Below are 18,719 nucleotides of genomic sequence, written 5' to 3' on the forward strand. Positions count from 1 at the left end.
GCACCGTAACTGCCAACACCTTGCTCTTACACTTCCCAGCCTCTAGAACTGTGAGAAATAAATTTCTGTTGTTTGTAAGCCACCCAGTTTATGCTATTTTGGTATAGCAGTGAAATAGACTAAAACACTGTTTACTGTATAGGAAATGAAAAAAAAACGTTCTGGGCAATCCAGCTCATATACCTAGGTTTACCTTCCACACTATAATATGAAACTAAACAGAAGCTAGCTGTCTATTATATATGCCAAACTTTCCAAATGATTCTTCTCAGTAAAGTATTTCTGCCTTATGCTATAAAGCAAGAAGAAACTTTTGTTCAACTAGACAATATTGTTTATATAAAAAACAGCAAATAATTTTGATGTCTGTACCACACATTAGGGCTAAGCATGGAGAAATCAACATTACAGCCTGATAATTAGGTATTATATATATATATACATATATATATATATATATATATATATATATATATATGTGTGTATATATATATATATATATATATTTTTTTTTTTTTCTTTTTGGAGACAGAGTCTTACTCTGTCACCAGGTGCCAGGCTGGAGTGCAGTGGCGCGATCTCAGCTCAATGCACCTTCCACATCCCGGGTTCAAGCAATTCTCCTGGTTCAGCCTCCCAAGTAGCTGGGACTACAGGCAAATGCCACCACGCCCAGCTAATTTTTATATTTTTAATAGAGAAGGGGTTTCACCATGTTGGCTAGGAAGGTCTCAATTTCTTGACCTCATGATCCACCCGCATCGGCCTCCCAAAGTGCTGGGATTAGAGGCGTCAGCCACCATGCCTGGCCAGTTATAATATATTTTTTAATTAGCAGCTTATCTTGTCCTGTGTTAGCAATATGAATGAAATTCACATTTTTTTCCTGAGCAAAGAGACTTTTAAATCCAATTCTGCCTGATACGGTCCAATTTTTTATGTTTCTATTTCATCTACCAAGCTTTATTCAAAATTATTAAGGAATAAAGAAATGTAGTCAGTCTTTCTATAATCATTAACCCTTAAAGTTTCTAATCTAGCCAGAGTGTCTTCTTAAGGCTCAGAATGATTTATTGGTTAGGAATATTGGCATTTTTCAGTAAAATGAGACCTGTATTTTCAACAGTATCCCTCCGTTTTTCAAATATTAAACCCTACCAATAACTAGAACCACTAACCAGTAGCTTTGCTCAGATGAACAACAGCATTAGTGAAAGCACTATTGAAAGGAAATGGTATTATTGAAAGTCCCCCTCATCTAAGGAAGTAAGAATTAACAAATGACATAATTATTCTATTATTTGTTGGTAGCTGGGAATTCAGCAGATGAAAACAATGAAGTTTCAAACCATTCTAAACTCTATTTTTATGACCTCTCGCTATGTGCTCTCACCGTAACAAAACAAAAATTTAAAAAACGACCATTACTACTTTTCTAGTATTGAGTCAGGAAATGAGTATTTTACCATTGCTGCTCTCCTCTCAGAAAAGGGTTCCATTACCTCCACATTCCTTAGATGCCATTGTCTCTCACCAAACCCTCTCACCATTGCCACAATTAATTCATTTATTAAGTCTTTTGACAGTTCCTTAAATTTTCTTACATGAACCGTTGCCATTAGAAATACCTTTTTTCCCTCCAGCAGGGGGTGGGGAGTTGAGGAGAGATAACATGGGGAGAAATGCCAGATATAGTTGATGGGGAGGAAGGCAGCAAGCCACATTGCCATGTATGTACCTATGCAACAATATTGCATGTTCTTCACATGTACCCCAAAACCTAAAATGCAATTTATATACATATATACATGTATATAAATATGTGAAATAACTTATTTCAGGCTCTTGCTATAAACAGTTCAAATTACTCCATGATTTCTTTTTGTTTAAGCTAGCAGAAGTCGTCTAGAACCAAGTGCAATCAATTGTTTGAGTTTAAGTTTTTAGGTTCCAGAGCTTAAGAAGAAATCTAGGCCCCTCAACTGGCCTTAAGTCTTCAGCTGAGAATTTGGAGGCATCATACAGGGTCACATGAAATAGATGTTGTGGTTGCCTACCAGAGAGTATGTCTCCAATTCTTCTATTTTTTCTTTCTTCTACTGGAAAACAACTGGGCCAGATTCACTCCAAGATGCTCTGATTGATCTAATCCAAGCGAGGTTATGGCATCTTTCCTGCCATGGTGAATGGTTCAGGAAAGGATATATAACCTATTTCTAATCCAAGCAGCCCATGGCTTTCCTCTGGCCCCAAGGATTGCTTCAGATGCAGGCACATCATCTAACGTGTCCCAATCATAATAATAAAGCTCTAGACTTTAATAAATGCAGAAGACTTTCTGTGTCTTCCCTTGGTTGAGAAAATGGAGTGTGTAGACTGGAGCTGTTAGCAGATACTTTGCCACGGCTAAAAAGTCAGACTAAGAACAGACTCAATACACATGTGGGGAGAGGGTGAGGCAAAATACTCAAAGAGGCACAGAGGCACACAAACATGGAGCTGTGTTCTTGAAGACCTTATGGACAAGTGGGTGGTTTATTACGTGAGTGAATAAATTCCCTGTATTATTTAAGCACAGACCTACCACCTCAACCATTCTTATCCTACATCCTCTTTTTTTACTCTCTAACAAAGCCCCTTAATCCTTGTAAATTCTTTTTGGTCCACATTCACATTTCACCTATATTATCACTGGACCTCAGGAGAGGCTGTCAGCATTTAATTTCTTCTTTGGAGCTAGTTGAGGGCTAAAATGGGTAGGTGCTTCCTAACCTATAGAAAAAGGAGGTGAGAAGTTAAGAATCGTCCACACAGACCCCTCTTTCTCCCTATCTTCAGCAGTTATTACGTTAAAAACGTTTAGTCTTTTGTCAACTTGAATTGTGTTCCCAAGAGCCCCCTCTGTCAATTTGACTTTAGCACACAGCAAGCCCTAGCAATCCAGGGAGACAGGGAGGTAAGGAAGGGAGAAAAACTCCTCACCAAATTGCTCACGGTACCCGGAAAAGAATTGAGTGTTAAACAGTTCTCTGCTTTTCCTCTGCCTACAATCTCTTTACCTGGTTCCATGGTCTTACAGATCCTGGCCCACCTTTTTTGAGACTTAGCTTAAGGATAAGGTTATGAAGCCACAAGTACAATTGGGCATTTTCTCCATCATGCCCCCATTATGGAACGTAGACTTCTATCATAGTTCTTGATATTCTTTTTTTATACTTACTTGTGTTCAATTCTGACTCTCCAACAATTCCTAATTAGCCACTCAAAAATGAAGTCTCTGTCAAATAGTAAGGACTCAGAACACTTTTTGTATGCTGAATCTCATCTATCATAAGCTAAAATATAAAAAGAATTGGTGCTGGTCCTACATAAGGAGAGCTTCCAGTGCATACCATACACCAAGGGAAAAGAGAAAGAAAGAGCATCTTTGAAAAAGGCAAGATATATAAACATTTTCAAGAGGATGTACAGACAAACTTCCCTTTCATGTGTGAAGTACATGACTCCTGGGCTGAATCACCCAGCAGAAAACCACCCAGTAGGTCTACCCCAAGACCATTTAATTAATTACCAGCCTAGATGTTTTTCTAGTCAATCTTAATGCTGCCTCATTTAACTTTAACCTAACAAATCCTAATCTTATCTCAAACTCTTCATAAACACTGACTTTTGCTTTCTTCAAAAGGCTGTACATTCAGGTGTAGCTCAGTCTTGGAACACAAGAAATAAATTCAATTTTGTCTTTCATATTTGAGTCCCAGGTCTTATAAACTGTGAACTCCTTTAATAAATTATAGTCTTACATGTTAGAGAGGCTAGAAAACATATCCAAGCTATAATGAATGTTGTATCTTTCAGGTAGGTGAAATAAAACATTTTCCACCTAATGTTACCAAGCCATTCCCATATGTTCCATCCTGCCCCTCCAACCTCCCTGCAAGTATTTTGTTTTGTATTTTATCTTATCTGCTTCCTCCTTTTCTAGTCAATAAAGCTCAAAGCTAATTGTTTAAAATTATAAAAATTACTTGAAAAAAGCTCTAGAGAAAGAATATGTGTCTGTCTTAGTATAGTCGATTTTGCTGCAACAAAATACCACATACCAAGTAATTTATAATGAACAGAAATGCATCGGCTCACGTTTCTGGAGGCTGGGAAGTTCAATATCAAGGTGCCAGCATCTGCTGTGGGCTTTCTTGGTGAAGGTATCACATGGTGGAAGGGCAAAGCGGGGCTGGAGAGAGGCCGAGAGCAGGAAAACCCACTCCCCTCAGTAATGGCATTAAACCATCCCTGAGGTCAGAGCCTTCTTAACTCAAACACTTCTCAAAGGTTTTGCCTCTTAAACTGTTACATGGCAACTAAATTTCAGAACGAGTTTTGGAGAGGAGAAATATTCAAAGCACAGGAGAGTGTTAAATAAGTTTAATCCCAAAATTAACCATTTATTTGCCCTGTTGCCCAACAGCAGTAGGGAGAGACATCCCCAAAGTGTCTGAGTCACATGAGATTTAACATGCAGTGCAGAACTTCACAAAGAATCTTAATATAGATTTCTAGCAGCAAATTAATATTTTCCTAAAGAAATTTTTTTTAAATGTCCATCTGTTATTTTAATTCCTAAAGAGATTTTACTTCTGGCATTTTTAAATATACTCCTCTTTGTAATTTCATTCAAGCTCTTTATCTAATGCAGTATCATCTTTTAAATTCTTTCTAAAAATTCAATGCAGAGCTACAAACACTACAAAAAAGTAACGAGGAAATTCCTACAATGTGCTTTGGCTCTGACATTTCAGTTGGGGTGGGTTTGGCAGCTGGAAAATTGAGGCTAGAGTCTGATTTGACTAATTAATAGTAAAGTGGTTTGAGTCTAGAATTCTTGTTCCTCCTCTTTGCTGGCAATCAAGATAGCCTAAAAAAGCACTAATGCGGCATCCCACAATCATGAGCCACTCAATAAACATTTTGTGAGAAAAGAAACCCTAACATACGAAAAATAAACATTATGATGTAGCTGTTTGCTAAAAATTTCCGATTGTCTCCCTTCTCAATATATAGTAGGCCTCTACTTGCTTCTTTATGGTTGGGTGGGGTAAAAAGAAGTAAGAGATGTCACTTCTAAAGCATTGAATTATCCCCACAAGAGTCCCCAGAGCCTTCGTGTTCCTCTGAGTGATGAATGGCCATTTTATCAGACTGGATATCTGAATGACTGTGATGACCAGAGCCTTCTAATGATCTGTGGGAATATGAAACATGAGCAAAAAATAAACCTTTGTTGTTGTAAGCCATGGAAAACATGGGGTTATTTGCTACCCTTGTAAGACATAGCCTATTTTGAGTGATTCAAGTATAATACAACCCATTCAAGAACGTGAAGGAATCAGGCACCAAAAATATATGCTGATAGAGGCATTTCACTTAAAACTAATATTTCTGGACACTGATAACTTTATATTAAGCATAGATTATATATCACTTAACATTCTTGGAATTAAGAAACTGCCAGTACAAATAGCATGAAAATGGCCTCTCATTTCACCTAATATTAGAACTGATAAACTAAACTCTAACATTAGATGCCAAAGTTAAAACAGCTGCACCCCTCACCATACACATCATGATCCAGCCCCAGTAACTGAGCTTTGTCCGCTGACTGCAGCTCCTCCAGATGCTGCTGCTAATAATTATAACCAGGTCTTTTTCCCCCTTTGCTCGTTTCCATCTTAGCATGAGTCAACAAACTTCGTTTTATGCTATATGAGGGGCACTAGTCTTTCTTTTGTTCTTGGCAGAGGGAGGAATATTTTTAGAAAAGAACCTTACTATTTTCAGAGGGGGGTCATTATCTGCCACAAAATGAGAAGAGTGTGTGTCTGGGAGGGCTGAGATACCCAGTTAGCGAATTCAAGTTCTCTGACTCCAAACCACAGAAGCCTCACCATTCTGATTAGCTTTGGTTGCAGAAGCAATTCACGATGACACATCCCCTCTCTTACTACCTTGGCCTTTGTTTCTGGGGAACAAACAGGGTTTGGAGTTTTAGAGTTAAAAATAAAATCACATTAACGTTGGGCATCATAAATCTGGACTTCAGCAAATGGGCACACCACCACAAATTTCCCGGAGATCAGCTAATCCTTGTGACAGAAATGCAGTGCAGTGTCTCTCTGCTGGGGATAGTGTGCACATTAAGTCTTGTCGGCTCCTTCAGCTCAGAAAACTCAGTCTGTGCAAATGACACTGTGTGCCTGGACATCACCAGCATCCAGAAAAAAGAATATGCAAATATTCTGGACAGATTTGTAAATTAGACTCCTCAGATCCTTCCATCTCCTCCTTTCCCCTCTTGTAATGGACACACAGCACTCCAGAACCAAACTCTCCCTTTCCAGAGTTCGTTAACATTTTCTCAAAGAACAGTCCTACATAATTCCTAAATTGAGCTTGCCTTCCTCTATGTTGTGGCAAAGTGCAATTACAGTTTAAAGGGGATATTTATGTACATTAGTTAACGACATCATTGCAACTTACTGCTCACACATCAACACTTAATTAGTGTAAGCATAAGTGACATAATTGCTACAAGGCATGCATTTACTAGTAATGTGAGGTAATTTCATGCACTGTGCACATTTTAAATATCTACTTTATACTTTGTCAGACTGAATTTTTTTCATCAATGAGAGATAGTTATATGGATCAGAAAACAGTCTTCTTTCCTATTGTAGGCAAATATACTATTTTGACTTTGGAAGCATTTAATACTCTATAGGATTTTTAAAGCTCGAAAGGTTAAAGATGGTCTACAGACTCTGCCCTTGGGGATAAGGAATCCCCTAATGTATGTGGCATAATCCACATTAATTACATGTTGCCCTCCTTCATTTACAACTATTTGATATGCATTTAAATATCTCCCCAGGCATTGCAAATTCTGTTAGGAATATTGTTTTGAAATATAGTGGTCCTGTGAAACAGGGAGTTTCAAAGTATCCTCAAATATTGTAAATACTCCTGAGAAATTATAAAGAGTGGCCTTTCTGAAATGCATATTTATTCAAATCAAATCCTGGCAGAGAATTCTGTATTGGCTTTTCTTATGTTTCATGGTCAGTCAAAACTTCAGCAAGAAACACAAGACCCTTACTGATCTGGCCCTCATCCACTTTGTGGTCTCGAGACAGTGTGCCCCAGTCATTCCAAGGATTCTGGTCTCCTCTCACTACCACGGCGCAGGCTAGGTTCCCCTCCTGCCAGGGCCCTTGCTTTCCCTCTCACCTCTGTTCAGTCATGCATTCCTGCTGCAAGCCCCTCTCTCACCTGGCGTGGCATCAATCACATGGTATAGTGTTATTCACACATCTGTCTCCTCTACCGGATATTGGATGAACTGGATTTCACTTAGCTACTCTTCATGTAACTAGGGTGAATACAATTTCCTACAGAGACAGAATGGCATACTGAATAAGAACCTGGGGTTGAGAGTAAACAGTCCTCAATTCAAGGTGACTTTAGCCAAAGGGTTTCTCTGTGCTTCTGTTTCCTCACATCTAAAAGGGGAGAAGTGGCCTAAAGAGCAGCCTCGTAGATTGGTGGGCCCTAGTTTGGCTTCCTGAGAGACAGACATGAATTTTTCTACCAGTTGTCTCTTTGGTACACAAGCCCCATTTCCCTAGATTCTCATCTACAGGGCTGCCCTACCCTATCACACACCCAGCTCTGATTCTCAGCATCCCAGCCCAGGTAGCAACCTAGGCTCCCAACTGCTCTGCTGAAAAATATTAACACTGATGTCCATAGCAATGCTGTTGCAAAATTATCTTTTCCCCCTCAGGAAGGCAATCAACACTTCACCTCAAGATAGAAGTGGCCTAGATATAAATTCCAGCTCAGCCACTATATAAGCTATTTAGCAATTATTTAATTGCCAATTACATACCAAGCAATGCATTTGCTGCTTAAGATGCAATGGTGAGGGTCGGGTGCAGTGGCTCAAGCCTGTAATCCCAGCACTTTGGGAGGTCGAGGCGGGTGGATCATGAGGTCAAGAGATAGAGACCATCCTGGTCAACATGGTGAAACCCCGTCTCTACTAAAAATACAAAAAATTAGCTGGGCATGGAGGCGTGTGCCTATAATCCCAGCTACTCAAAAGGTTGAGGCAGGAGAATTGCCTGAACCCAGGAGGTGGAGGTTGCGGTGAGCTGAGATCGTGCCATTGCACTCCAGCCTGGGTAATAAGAGCAAAACTCCGTTTCAAAAAAAAAAAAAAAAGATGCAATGGTGAGTGAAAACCACCTCCTTGAGCAAAACCGATTCCAGTTGGGTCTAGGGACAGGTTTGGAACCTGTTGGAGATAGCTTCCTTATACTGGAGATAAGAATCTCCTATTTATAAGCTCGTTTTGAGGATAAAAAGAGAAAACATACATGGGAATATATTACAACAAGAAAGTGTTATGCAAAATCAGGATTATACAATTCTTATCTCTTCTGATGTCTCTTCCAATTCTAAGTCCCTATAACCTAACAGTGTGGTCGCACAGCTAAATGTACTTTCCTTTACAGTTTCTATACCATATTCCCCATAAGTTCACATCTTCCTGCTTGACAGGCTAATGTGCTGTTGCCATCCCCCTCGATATTAGTCTAATTCTAATTTGAGGCTACGGAAGTGACAAGTGAAGCTATTTTAGAGGTACCTGGGATCGTAAAACATTTTGAAAATTATTTGGCTGTCAAAGTCACGTCAGAGTAGATCTGCATGAAGATTCTGTGGTCCTGAAGTGAACATGAGGTGCCTTTCCACTTCTGCTCCAGAGAGAGCTGGCATGATAAACGGAGCCATCATCAGTCACTTTGCTGCATGCCAAAGAAGCCTGCTCTGAGCCAACTAAGCCAGTGCCCTGGGGACTCCCTCAGCAACTCTGAGGAAGCTTTGCAACCAAGAGGGCCTAGAAGGATCCAGGAATAGGAAAAAAAACAGTCTCTTGCCAGGGAAAGACACTTTTTCGAAGTGTCAGAAATGGTGGTCTTTTTCCAACAGGAGAGATCCCGAAAGTACTGAGAGGGATTATCTTGCACTTTCTCAAAGAATGATTGAGAAAAGTTGCAAAAATTGGAATTGAAATTCTCTGGCCATTTATTCTTCCCCCCTAGTAGGTGCATTGAGCCTAGCTGTCCCCTTTAAATAATAATAATAAATCCAATGAACATGGGAAGACACTGACAAAAAAACTGATCATTTTTCTCAGCAGCTTTGAACCAGTAGTTTTCAAATAGAGGAAGCCTGGAGGGACCATGTATTAGTCTGCTTTCATGCTGTTGATAAAGACATGCCGGAGACTAGGTGATTTACAAATGAAAGAGATTTAAATGGACTTGCAGTTCCACATGACTGGGGAAGCCTCACTATCATAGCAGAAAGCAAAGAGGAGCAAGTCACATCTTACATGGATGGCAGTGGGCAAAGAGAGAGCTTGTACAGGGAAACTACCACTTATAACCATAAGATCTCTTAAGTCTTACTATCATGAGAACAGTATGGGAAAGACCTTCCCCCATGATTCGACTACTTCCTACCGGGTCCCTCCCACAACACAAGGGAATTCAAAATGGGATTTGGGTGGGGACACAGCCAAACCATACTAGCCTATAAAGGTGTTTTACTTATTACTGTAGGTGGGAGAAGAGGGTAAAGAGACTCTGGTGGGACCAGGTTCTGCACTATAAATGCCAGGTGCATAAAGTTAACTACTTCATTTTTTATCTGTGCATATTGAGGGGGATCCCTCAAAATATCCATAGGACTGAAAAAGATTCAGGTAATTTCTAAACATATTCCTCTAAACTTCACAAACTCAGTAAAGGATTAGAACCATACGTTATCCATTCCTGTATCCACCATGTCACATAGTACCTTGTGCATTGAATACCCTCCATAGGCACTTGGTGAATGAATGAGTAAATGAGCAAATAGTTATGAAAGAATCAGGAAAAAGAAAGAGGAAGGAGATACAGAAAACAGGAGATAGAAATGGAAAAATAGAGAAAAGGACTAATTGTATAGAGAATAATTAATATATAAAATTAATAAATAAAAATCAGAAAATGTGGTAGTTTGTCAAGCTTAAGGGGCTTGACTGAGAAAAAGCAATGAGGGATGATTTGTGCTTTGTCAAGGGAAGCAGAAATCATTGCCACACCCTTTCCCTGTACCCTGCTCCTTGTCTGTCTTTCTCCCCCCACCACAGACCCTACTGAACCACAGAGAAAATGGAAAGGTACCTTTCAGACAAAAATCTCTCTTGCACAAGACAAATTTATCTTACTTTTCTGGTTCCTACAGCCTTCTACATATAGATCTGTAATTCTAGACTATGGTGGCTGAAATTATTCTGCCTATTTCCATCACCTAATTCTATGCACAAAGATCATTTGCACAGTAGAGCCACCATCATATAAGTCTACCCCACTAATGCACTAGAAAGATTCAAAGTGGTGTATCAGACTCAGCAGCTTTCAATGAATATTATTTTTAATGCACTGTGGCAAAGTAAGCATTGATGGTGCTTTTGACCTTAATTATTTGTGATAACTAGCTGAATAGAACCACATGGTTCTCAGAGCTGAAAAAGCATATTTCCACAAACCTCCATCAAGTAATAATTATTGATGATTCCAATCTCTTTCAATAAATATTTCAGAGCATCACAGAGTCATGGTGTCAGTAGCAGACATGCTCAAAATGTCCTCCCAGATATGGGCTATTATTTTTCTAGCTGCACAAAACAAGAGAGCTTTTATCCTCCTTCTCAGTGGACTGATTTATTTCTGTCACAAACTTCTGCTCAAAAATTATAATATCTAAGAAATTATCATTTCATGTCTTCTTCCAAACACCTAAAACCACTCTTGGCCTCCACTGTGCCTCATTTGTGTCAAATAATATCAGTCTACCACTTTCAAAATCACTATCCCTAGGTTCCAGGGACTAGTTATATTTAAATAAGCCTGGATCTAAAGCCTGGTATAGACTAAAAACCCTTAAGATTAGTCTGGATAAGCACAAATGAACTCCAACATACAGCCAGCCCATTGTTATATAACTCATTTAGGTTTGTAAATCACCAGGTACAATTCACAATAAAATATTTGTCACATTACTTACAGACAAAAACTGACATCCTTTTTCCTTTAAAATAACAATACCTCGTTTATTGAAAACTTGTGACTATCCTCTGACTCTTCAGTGAAGAAAATAAACACTAACAGAATTAAAAATCTAAACTGTCACTATAGGACAAAGGCTCAGGCCAATTATATTTTACCTCTGAAAGATCTGGATGAGTTATACCCTTCAGTTCACCTGCCATGCTTCAGTAAATGGTGGGCACTCAGTAATTCTCACTGATTGCATGTGCATTAAGAATTAAAAGCTCCAGCTAGGGTTTAGCAGAATATTAAGAATGGAAGTCAAGTTAAAAAAGCAGACACACTGAATCACATAGATCCTACCTCCAATTTGTCTCTCTCAATTCCCTATTTCATTTCTGTGGGCCTGATTCACACATTATCTCTGGCCTGGCAATAGCTCTTGCTTTCAAATAGTTTCTAGAACTGTAGACCAAGGCAAGGGCCACCTATGAAGCAAATAAATATATACAAGATCAGATTGACATCAGACTTCTCATCAGCAACTCTGAAAGTTACAAGATAAAGGTGCATTCAAAGTTCTACAAGATTCTGAGCTGAAAATTCTACTGTCATACAAAATATCAATCAAGGCTGAGGATAAAATGTACTTATGTTTAGATATGCGCAGCTTCAGAACATTGATAATCCAAGTGCTATTTGTGAGGAGAAGTTTGAGCATGTACACCATAAGAAAATGAAGTTGAAACCCCAAAATGGAAGGCACAGGATTCCAAAAGAAAGAAGCTAACCCAGGAGGCCAAGATGCACTGATATGGTTCCTAACAACTCTTGAAACAATAAGTGGATCAAGACAGTGACCAGCCCCAGTTATGACAGAAAGCTGAAGTACTCTTGAAAGATTTTCTTAGGAAAGAATTATATACTCTCTGCAATAGAAAAGCCTGCGTAATTTTAAGAATATGGTAAAAATTCACTTTTAACTTGACAATGGCAATAAAATACATTAAATAAAAGATAAGACATTGATTGATAAAAAGTTAATTTAAAAAAATAAACAGGAACTCCAGCTGCAGCTACTCTTGCCCGTGGCTGCTTCCTTCATCCTGGCATTTTTTGGAGCTTCCAAAAAAATCCAAAACAACAACAACAACAAAGAAAACCAAAACAAACAAACAAACAGGAAAAAAAGCTACTTTAAAAAGCCATGGTTTGAATGAGTCATTCTAAAATATTTAGAAAAGTAATAAAAGTGAACCCATTTGAGTTGGACATTAGGAATTTTCTTCCTCCAATGAAAAAAAATAACATTGGATGTAGAAACAAATAAAATGAGTGCAATGCCTTCAATTGAATTTGTGGTGAGCAATATGTAGATAGCCACAGAAACAAATTGTATTTATTCGTCTTTAGTCTTCACTTCAGTAAAAGCGAAAGACAAAACACATAACAATTATAGTTTCAGAAAGGGAGATAATTGTTTCACTATGATTGTGTAAAATTAAATAAGAGTCACAAAAAATTAGGTAGTAGCAGGGCAAGAGAGGAAATAGGGGGAAGAGTGAGGAGAGAAGCACAATCACGAGATTTATGAAAGTATCCACAAAGGGAACTAAAAAGGGCAGTATGTAAAAGGGGCTGCCTTTAGAAAGGGAAACTGAGGTTGAGGAAGAATAAGCAGAAAAAAATATGCTTTCCATTTCAAACTCCTCTTCACTTATGAAAAGTAAATTAATATAAATATATTTCCTTTCAGATGACATAAGTAAAATATATTAACACAGATAAAAGCAACGGGAGTCTTTAAATGAACAGTGCACAGCATGATCAGAACTATTTGTTTCTAAGTGCACACATATGCTTGGAAAGAAACCTCAAAGGACAGATCCCAAATCACTCACAGTTCTTATATTTAGAAAGTAGATTACTGGTGATTTTCATTTTCTTCTTTACATCCTTCACAGTACCTAATTCCTTCTTTACAATGATCACATATCTTAAACACACAAAAAAAGATTTAACTCTTGAAAATTAAATTTTAAAATGTGGCCATAATCCTATAATTAGCCAATTATAAAATATCCATACACCTACTTCCAAATTTTGTAGATTTTTAAATATTTTAAATATTAAGTGGTATTATGAATATATATAGTCTACATAAAATAGGATTATACAGAACATGTCACAATGTTTTCAAGCATTCACCATCCATTTATTTACATGTTCATGCCTCTATTACATCACTATTGTACAAACTTGCAGGCATGTTCACTCATCCAACATGTCTTTTTTCCGCAGAATGTAAGATCCTGAAGCTCAGAACTATGGTTTAATAATTCCATACCTCTAATCTTTTACCCAGGAAAGACATGTAATATGTACACTGACCAACCTGACAATAAGTTTGGCATACTTCCCTCCCATGTGTGCAGTACCACATTCCCTTCCATAGATATTAAGGTTTGTGCACACAACAAAAGTAGCAGGGCAGCCAGGCATGGTGGCTCATGCCTGTTAGTAATCCCAGCACTTTGGGAGGCCAAGGCAAGTGGATCACCTGAGGTCAGGAGTTCGAGACCTTTCTGGCCAACAGAGTGAAACCCTGTCTCTACTGAAAATACAAAAATTAGCTAAGCATGGAGGCTAGTACCTGTAATCCCAGCTACTCAGGAGGCTGAGGCAGGAGAATCACTTGAACCCAGGAGAAGGAGGTTGCAGTGAGCTGAGATTACACCACTGCAGGCCAGCCTGGGCAACAAGAGTGAATCTCCATCTCGAAATAAAAGTAGCAGTGTGACTATGCTAATATGCTGGCTTCCACATACACAGAGTTCTCATCAGTATAACTATGTATTTTGACCTGGATAATTCTTTATGGTGGGGGCTGTCCTCTGCATGATAGCAGGTTTAGCAGCATCCCTAGCATTGGGAAGTAACACCCTCTTCCCAGTTGTAATGACTGAAATTGCAAGTTGTCTTCTGGAGGCCAAATTCACCCTGCTTGAGAAGTAGTAGCATAGAGAGTATATGTGTATTCTTGAGCAGCCTCATCAGGGTTTACCTTCAAACCTTTCGCTGGGTGAGGTATCCCTTGCTTAGTATAGATGTCACCTGGGCGGGATATCTGACCCATCCTTTACCTACTATAGTCTTTTTAGTGCAGCCACACTAACAGTTGTGGTTCTCTTTTGAACTATCCAGGAACAGTAGAAAATTAGAAGGAGGGCGATCTTCATCTTTTTCATTAAAGACATTATATCAGCATTCCTTCTGTACTGCTACTGTGAAATATTTCAGTAAAAATTTAGCCTTCAGAAATTCTAGGCAAGAAAGTGCCATCTCTATGTTTGTAGGTGTCCCCAAAACTCCAGGGGATACATTTTAGGCTCTCCCAAGAACACTTTTCCATGCACTGTTCCATACATTGCGCAGCTTTGCAAGGCTTAAGAAGGAATGAGATGTCATCTCCTCCGGCCCCTCTAAAAGTATATCCCAATCATTATGAATGACTCTCAAAGCCCCTCTCTTAGCTTTAGGGGAAACATTCACTCTCCTGTTCTTCATGATGGAGGAAGAAAACAATCACTTTTTAGCTTTGTATTAGTCTGTTTCCACACTGCTGATTGATACATACCAGAGACTGGGAAGAAAAAGTATTTTAATTGGACTTACAGTTCCATATGTCTGGGGAGGCCTCAGAATCATGGCAGGAGGTGAAAGGCACTTCTTACACGGCAGTGGCAAGAGAAAACTGGAAAGATGCAAAAGCAGAAACTCCTAATAAAACCATGAGATTTCATAAGACTTATTGACTACCAGGAAAAACAGTATGGGGGAAACCGGCCCCATAATTCAAATTATCTCCCACTGGGTCCCTCCTGCAACATGTGGGAATTATGGGAGTACAACTCAAGATAAAATTTGGGTGGGGAAACAGCCAAATCATATCATTCTTCCCCTGCCCCCTCCAAATCTCACATCCTCGCATTTCAAAACCAGTCACAGCTTCCCAATAGTCCCCCAAAGTCTTAATATATTTCAGCATTAACACAAAAGTCCACAGTCCAAAGTCTCATCTGAGACAAGGCAAGTCCCTTCCACCTATGAGCCTGTAAACTCAAAAGCAAGATAGTTACTTCGTGGATACAATAGAGGTATAGGTAAATACAGCCATTCCAAATGGGAGAAATTGGCCAAACAAAGGGGTTACAGACCCCATGCAAGTCCAAAATACACTGGGGCAGTCAAATTCTAAAGCTCCAAAATGATCTCCTTTGACTCCATGTCTCATATCCAGGTCATGCTGATGCAAGAGGTAGGTTGCCATGGTCTTGGGCAGCTCCCCCACTCTGGCTTTGCAAGGTACAGCCTTCCTCCCAGCTGCTTTCACAGGCTGGCGGTGAGTATCTCCAGCTTTTCCAGGTGTACGGTACAAGCTGTTGGTCGATTTACCATTCTGGGGTCTGGAGGATAGTGGCCCTCTTCTCACAGCTCCACTATGCGGTGCCCCAGTAGGGACTCTGTGTGGGGGCTCCAGCCCCCCATTTCCCTTCCACACTGCCCTAGCAGAGGTCCTCCATGAGAGTCCCGACCCTGAAGCAAACTTTTGCCTGGGCATCCAGGTGCTTCTATACATCTGAAATCTAGATGGAGGTTTCCAAACCTCAATTCTTGACTTCTGTGCACCCGCAGACTCAACACCACGTGGAAGCTGCTAAGCTTTGAGATTTGCAGGCTCTGAAATCATGGGCCCCTTTTAGTAACAGCTGCAGTGGCTGGGACGCAGGGCACCAAGTCCCTAGGCTGCACACAGCATGGGGACCCTGGGCCATGCCCGTGAAACAATTTTTTCCTCCTACACTTTCATGTCTGTAATGAGAGGGGCTGCCGTGAGGACCTATGACATGGCCTGGAGACATTTTGCCTATTGTCCTGGGGATTAACGTCGGGCTTCTGTTACTTACAGAAATTTCTGCAGCCAGCTTGAATTTCTCCTCAAAAAATACAGTTTTCTTTTCTACTGCATCATTACACTGCAAATTTTCTGAACTTTAATGCTGTTTCCCTTTTAAAACAAAATGCTTTTAATAGTACCCAAGATACCTTTTGGATGCTTTACTACTTAGAAATTTCTTCTGCCACATACCCTAAATTATCTTTTTCAATACAAAGCTCCACAAATCTCTAGGGCAGGAAGGGGCAAAATATGCCAGTGTCTTTGCTAAAACACAACAAAGTCACCTTTGCTTCAGTTCCCAACAAGTCCCTCATCTCCATCTGAGGCCACCTCAGCCTGGACCTTATTGTTCATATCACTGTCAACATTTTGGTCAAAGCCATTCAACGAGTCTTTAGGAGGTTCCAAACGTTCCCACATTTTCCTATCATCTTCTGAGCCCTCCAAACTGCTCCAATCTCCACCTGATAGGTTCCAAAGTTGCTTCCACATTTCAGGGTATCTTTTCAGCAATGCCCGACTCTACTGGTACCGATTTACTATATTAGTTTGTTTTCACATTTCTGATAAAGATATGCTAGACTCTGGAAAGAAAAAGATTTAATTGGACTTATAGTTCCACATGGTTAGGGAGGCCTCAGAATCGTGGTGGGAGGTGAAAGGAACTTCTTGCATGGTGGCAGCAAGAGAAAATGAGGATGCAAAAGTGGAAACGCCTGATAAAACCATCAGATCTCATGAGACTTATTCACTACCAGGAGAACATTATTGGGGAAAACCGCCCCCATGATTTAAATTATCTTGCACTGGGTCCCTCCCACAACATGTGGGAATTATGGGAGTACAGTTCAAGATGAGATTGGGGTGAGGACACAGAGCCAAACCATATCAAGTTTGAATATGATACTACTTTTTTTTTTTTTTGACACAAAGTTTTGATCTTGTTGCCCAGGCTGGAGTGTAATGGCATAATCTCAGCACATTGCAACCTCTGCCTCCCAAGGTACAAGCAATTCTACTGTCCCAGCGCCCCCAAGTAGCTTAGATTACAGGCCTGCGACACTATGCCTGGCTAGTTTTTGTATATAGTAGAGATGGGGTTTCACCATGTTAGTCAGGCTGGTTGCGAACTCCTGACCTTAGGTGATCCACCTGCTTCAGCCTTCCAAAGTGCTGGGATTACAGGAGTGTGCCACTGCACCCGGCCTGAATATAACACTTCTTGGAAGACTGCAAATCTCAGTATTTCTCTCCATTTCCCAGTAATTATGGGCCAAATGGTGTTTTTAAAAAATTCATATGTTGGCCAGGTGCGGTGGCTAACGACTGTAATCCCAGCACTTTGGGAGGCCGAGGCAGGCGGATCATGAGGTCAAGAGATTGAGACCATCATGGCCAACATGATGAAACCCCATCTCTACTAAAAGCACAAAAATTAGCTGGGCGTGGTGGCGTGTACCTGTAGTCCCAGCTACTGGGGAGGCTGAGGCAGAAGAATCACTTCAACCCATGAGGTGGAGATTGCAGTGAGCCAATACAGGTCACTACACTCTAGCCTGGTGACAGAGCGAGACTCCATCTCAAAAAAAAATAAAATAAAATTCATATGTTAAAGTTTGAATATGATTGCATTCAGAGAAAAGGTCTTCAAACAGGTAATTAGGTTAAAATGACATCATTAGAGTGGATGCCATAGAGTGGATTTTAACCCGATATGACTGTGTCCTTATAAGCAGAGGTTAGAATATAGACAAGCACAGAGGGAAGTTTATGTGTTCATGTTAAGACAAAGGGAGATGGCAACCTGCAATTCAAAGAGAAAAACCTCAGAGGAAACCCAAACTGCTGATACCTCAAACTCAAACTTCTGACCTCTAGAACCATGAGAAAATAAACTTCAGTTGTATAAGCCACACAGTCCGTGGTGCTTTATTACAGCAGTTCTAGCAAACTCATATACACCAGTCTTGGGCTAGGGGGATGGTTGAAAGAGAAGGGCAGGTTGTGCCTCTGTGTATTAAGCCCTGGAGAGGTATCTAGCCTCAGTTTTTGGTAGCTTCGTTTAAATGAGGAATACTTAGACTCTCCTCAACTCTGAGATCTTATCACCAATTCTGGAGCAACAGAAAAAGAAAATTCCCACTCATTGTCATGTTATATATGCATCTAGTGGGATTTTAACAGCATCCAAAAGGAAGGCCAAATTTTCAGCAATGCAAAGAGAAAAATGGCTCCTCTGTCGTCCATTGCTGCCATACATCTCATAAACACCTCTTAAGGCAATAGCACCTTGCCTATATGAACATGGGTGAAGGTTCTATGATGCAGTGACATGTCTGCTCAGTGATTTCATGGACGATATACCATAAACATGGCTGACTTGTGAAATTACCTCTTTGCATTGCTGGCTGGAAAACTGTTTTCAAACACTGGTCAAGGTCTGGATGGCATCCTTCTAAGTAGACATAAATCACTACCTTGAGTGCTCTAAACAACACCAAGAGAGGAAACGATCTTGGCAGTCACTTAACCCAATCCTTCATTTGATGTTTCAGTGACTTCTTTCTGCCTGTGGCCACGTTAGGTTATACATAAAGCAG

Source organism: Callithrix jacchus, chromosome 1 (assembly GCF_049354715.1).
Source record: "Callithrix jacchus isolate 240 chromosome 1, calJac240_pri, whole genome shotgun sequence".
Taxonomy (NCBI): Eukaryota; Metazoa; Chordata; class Mammalia; order Primates; family Cebidae; genus Callithrix; species Callithrix jacchus.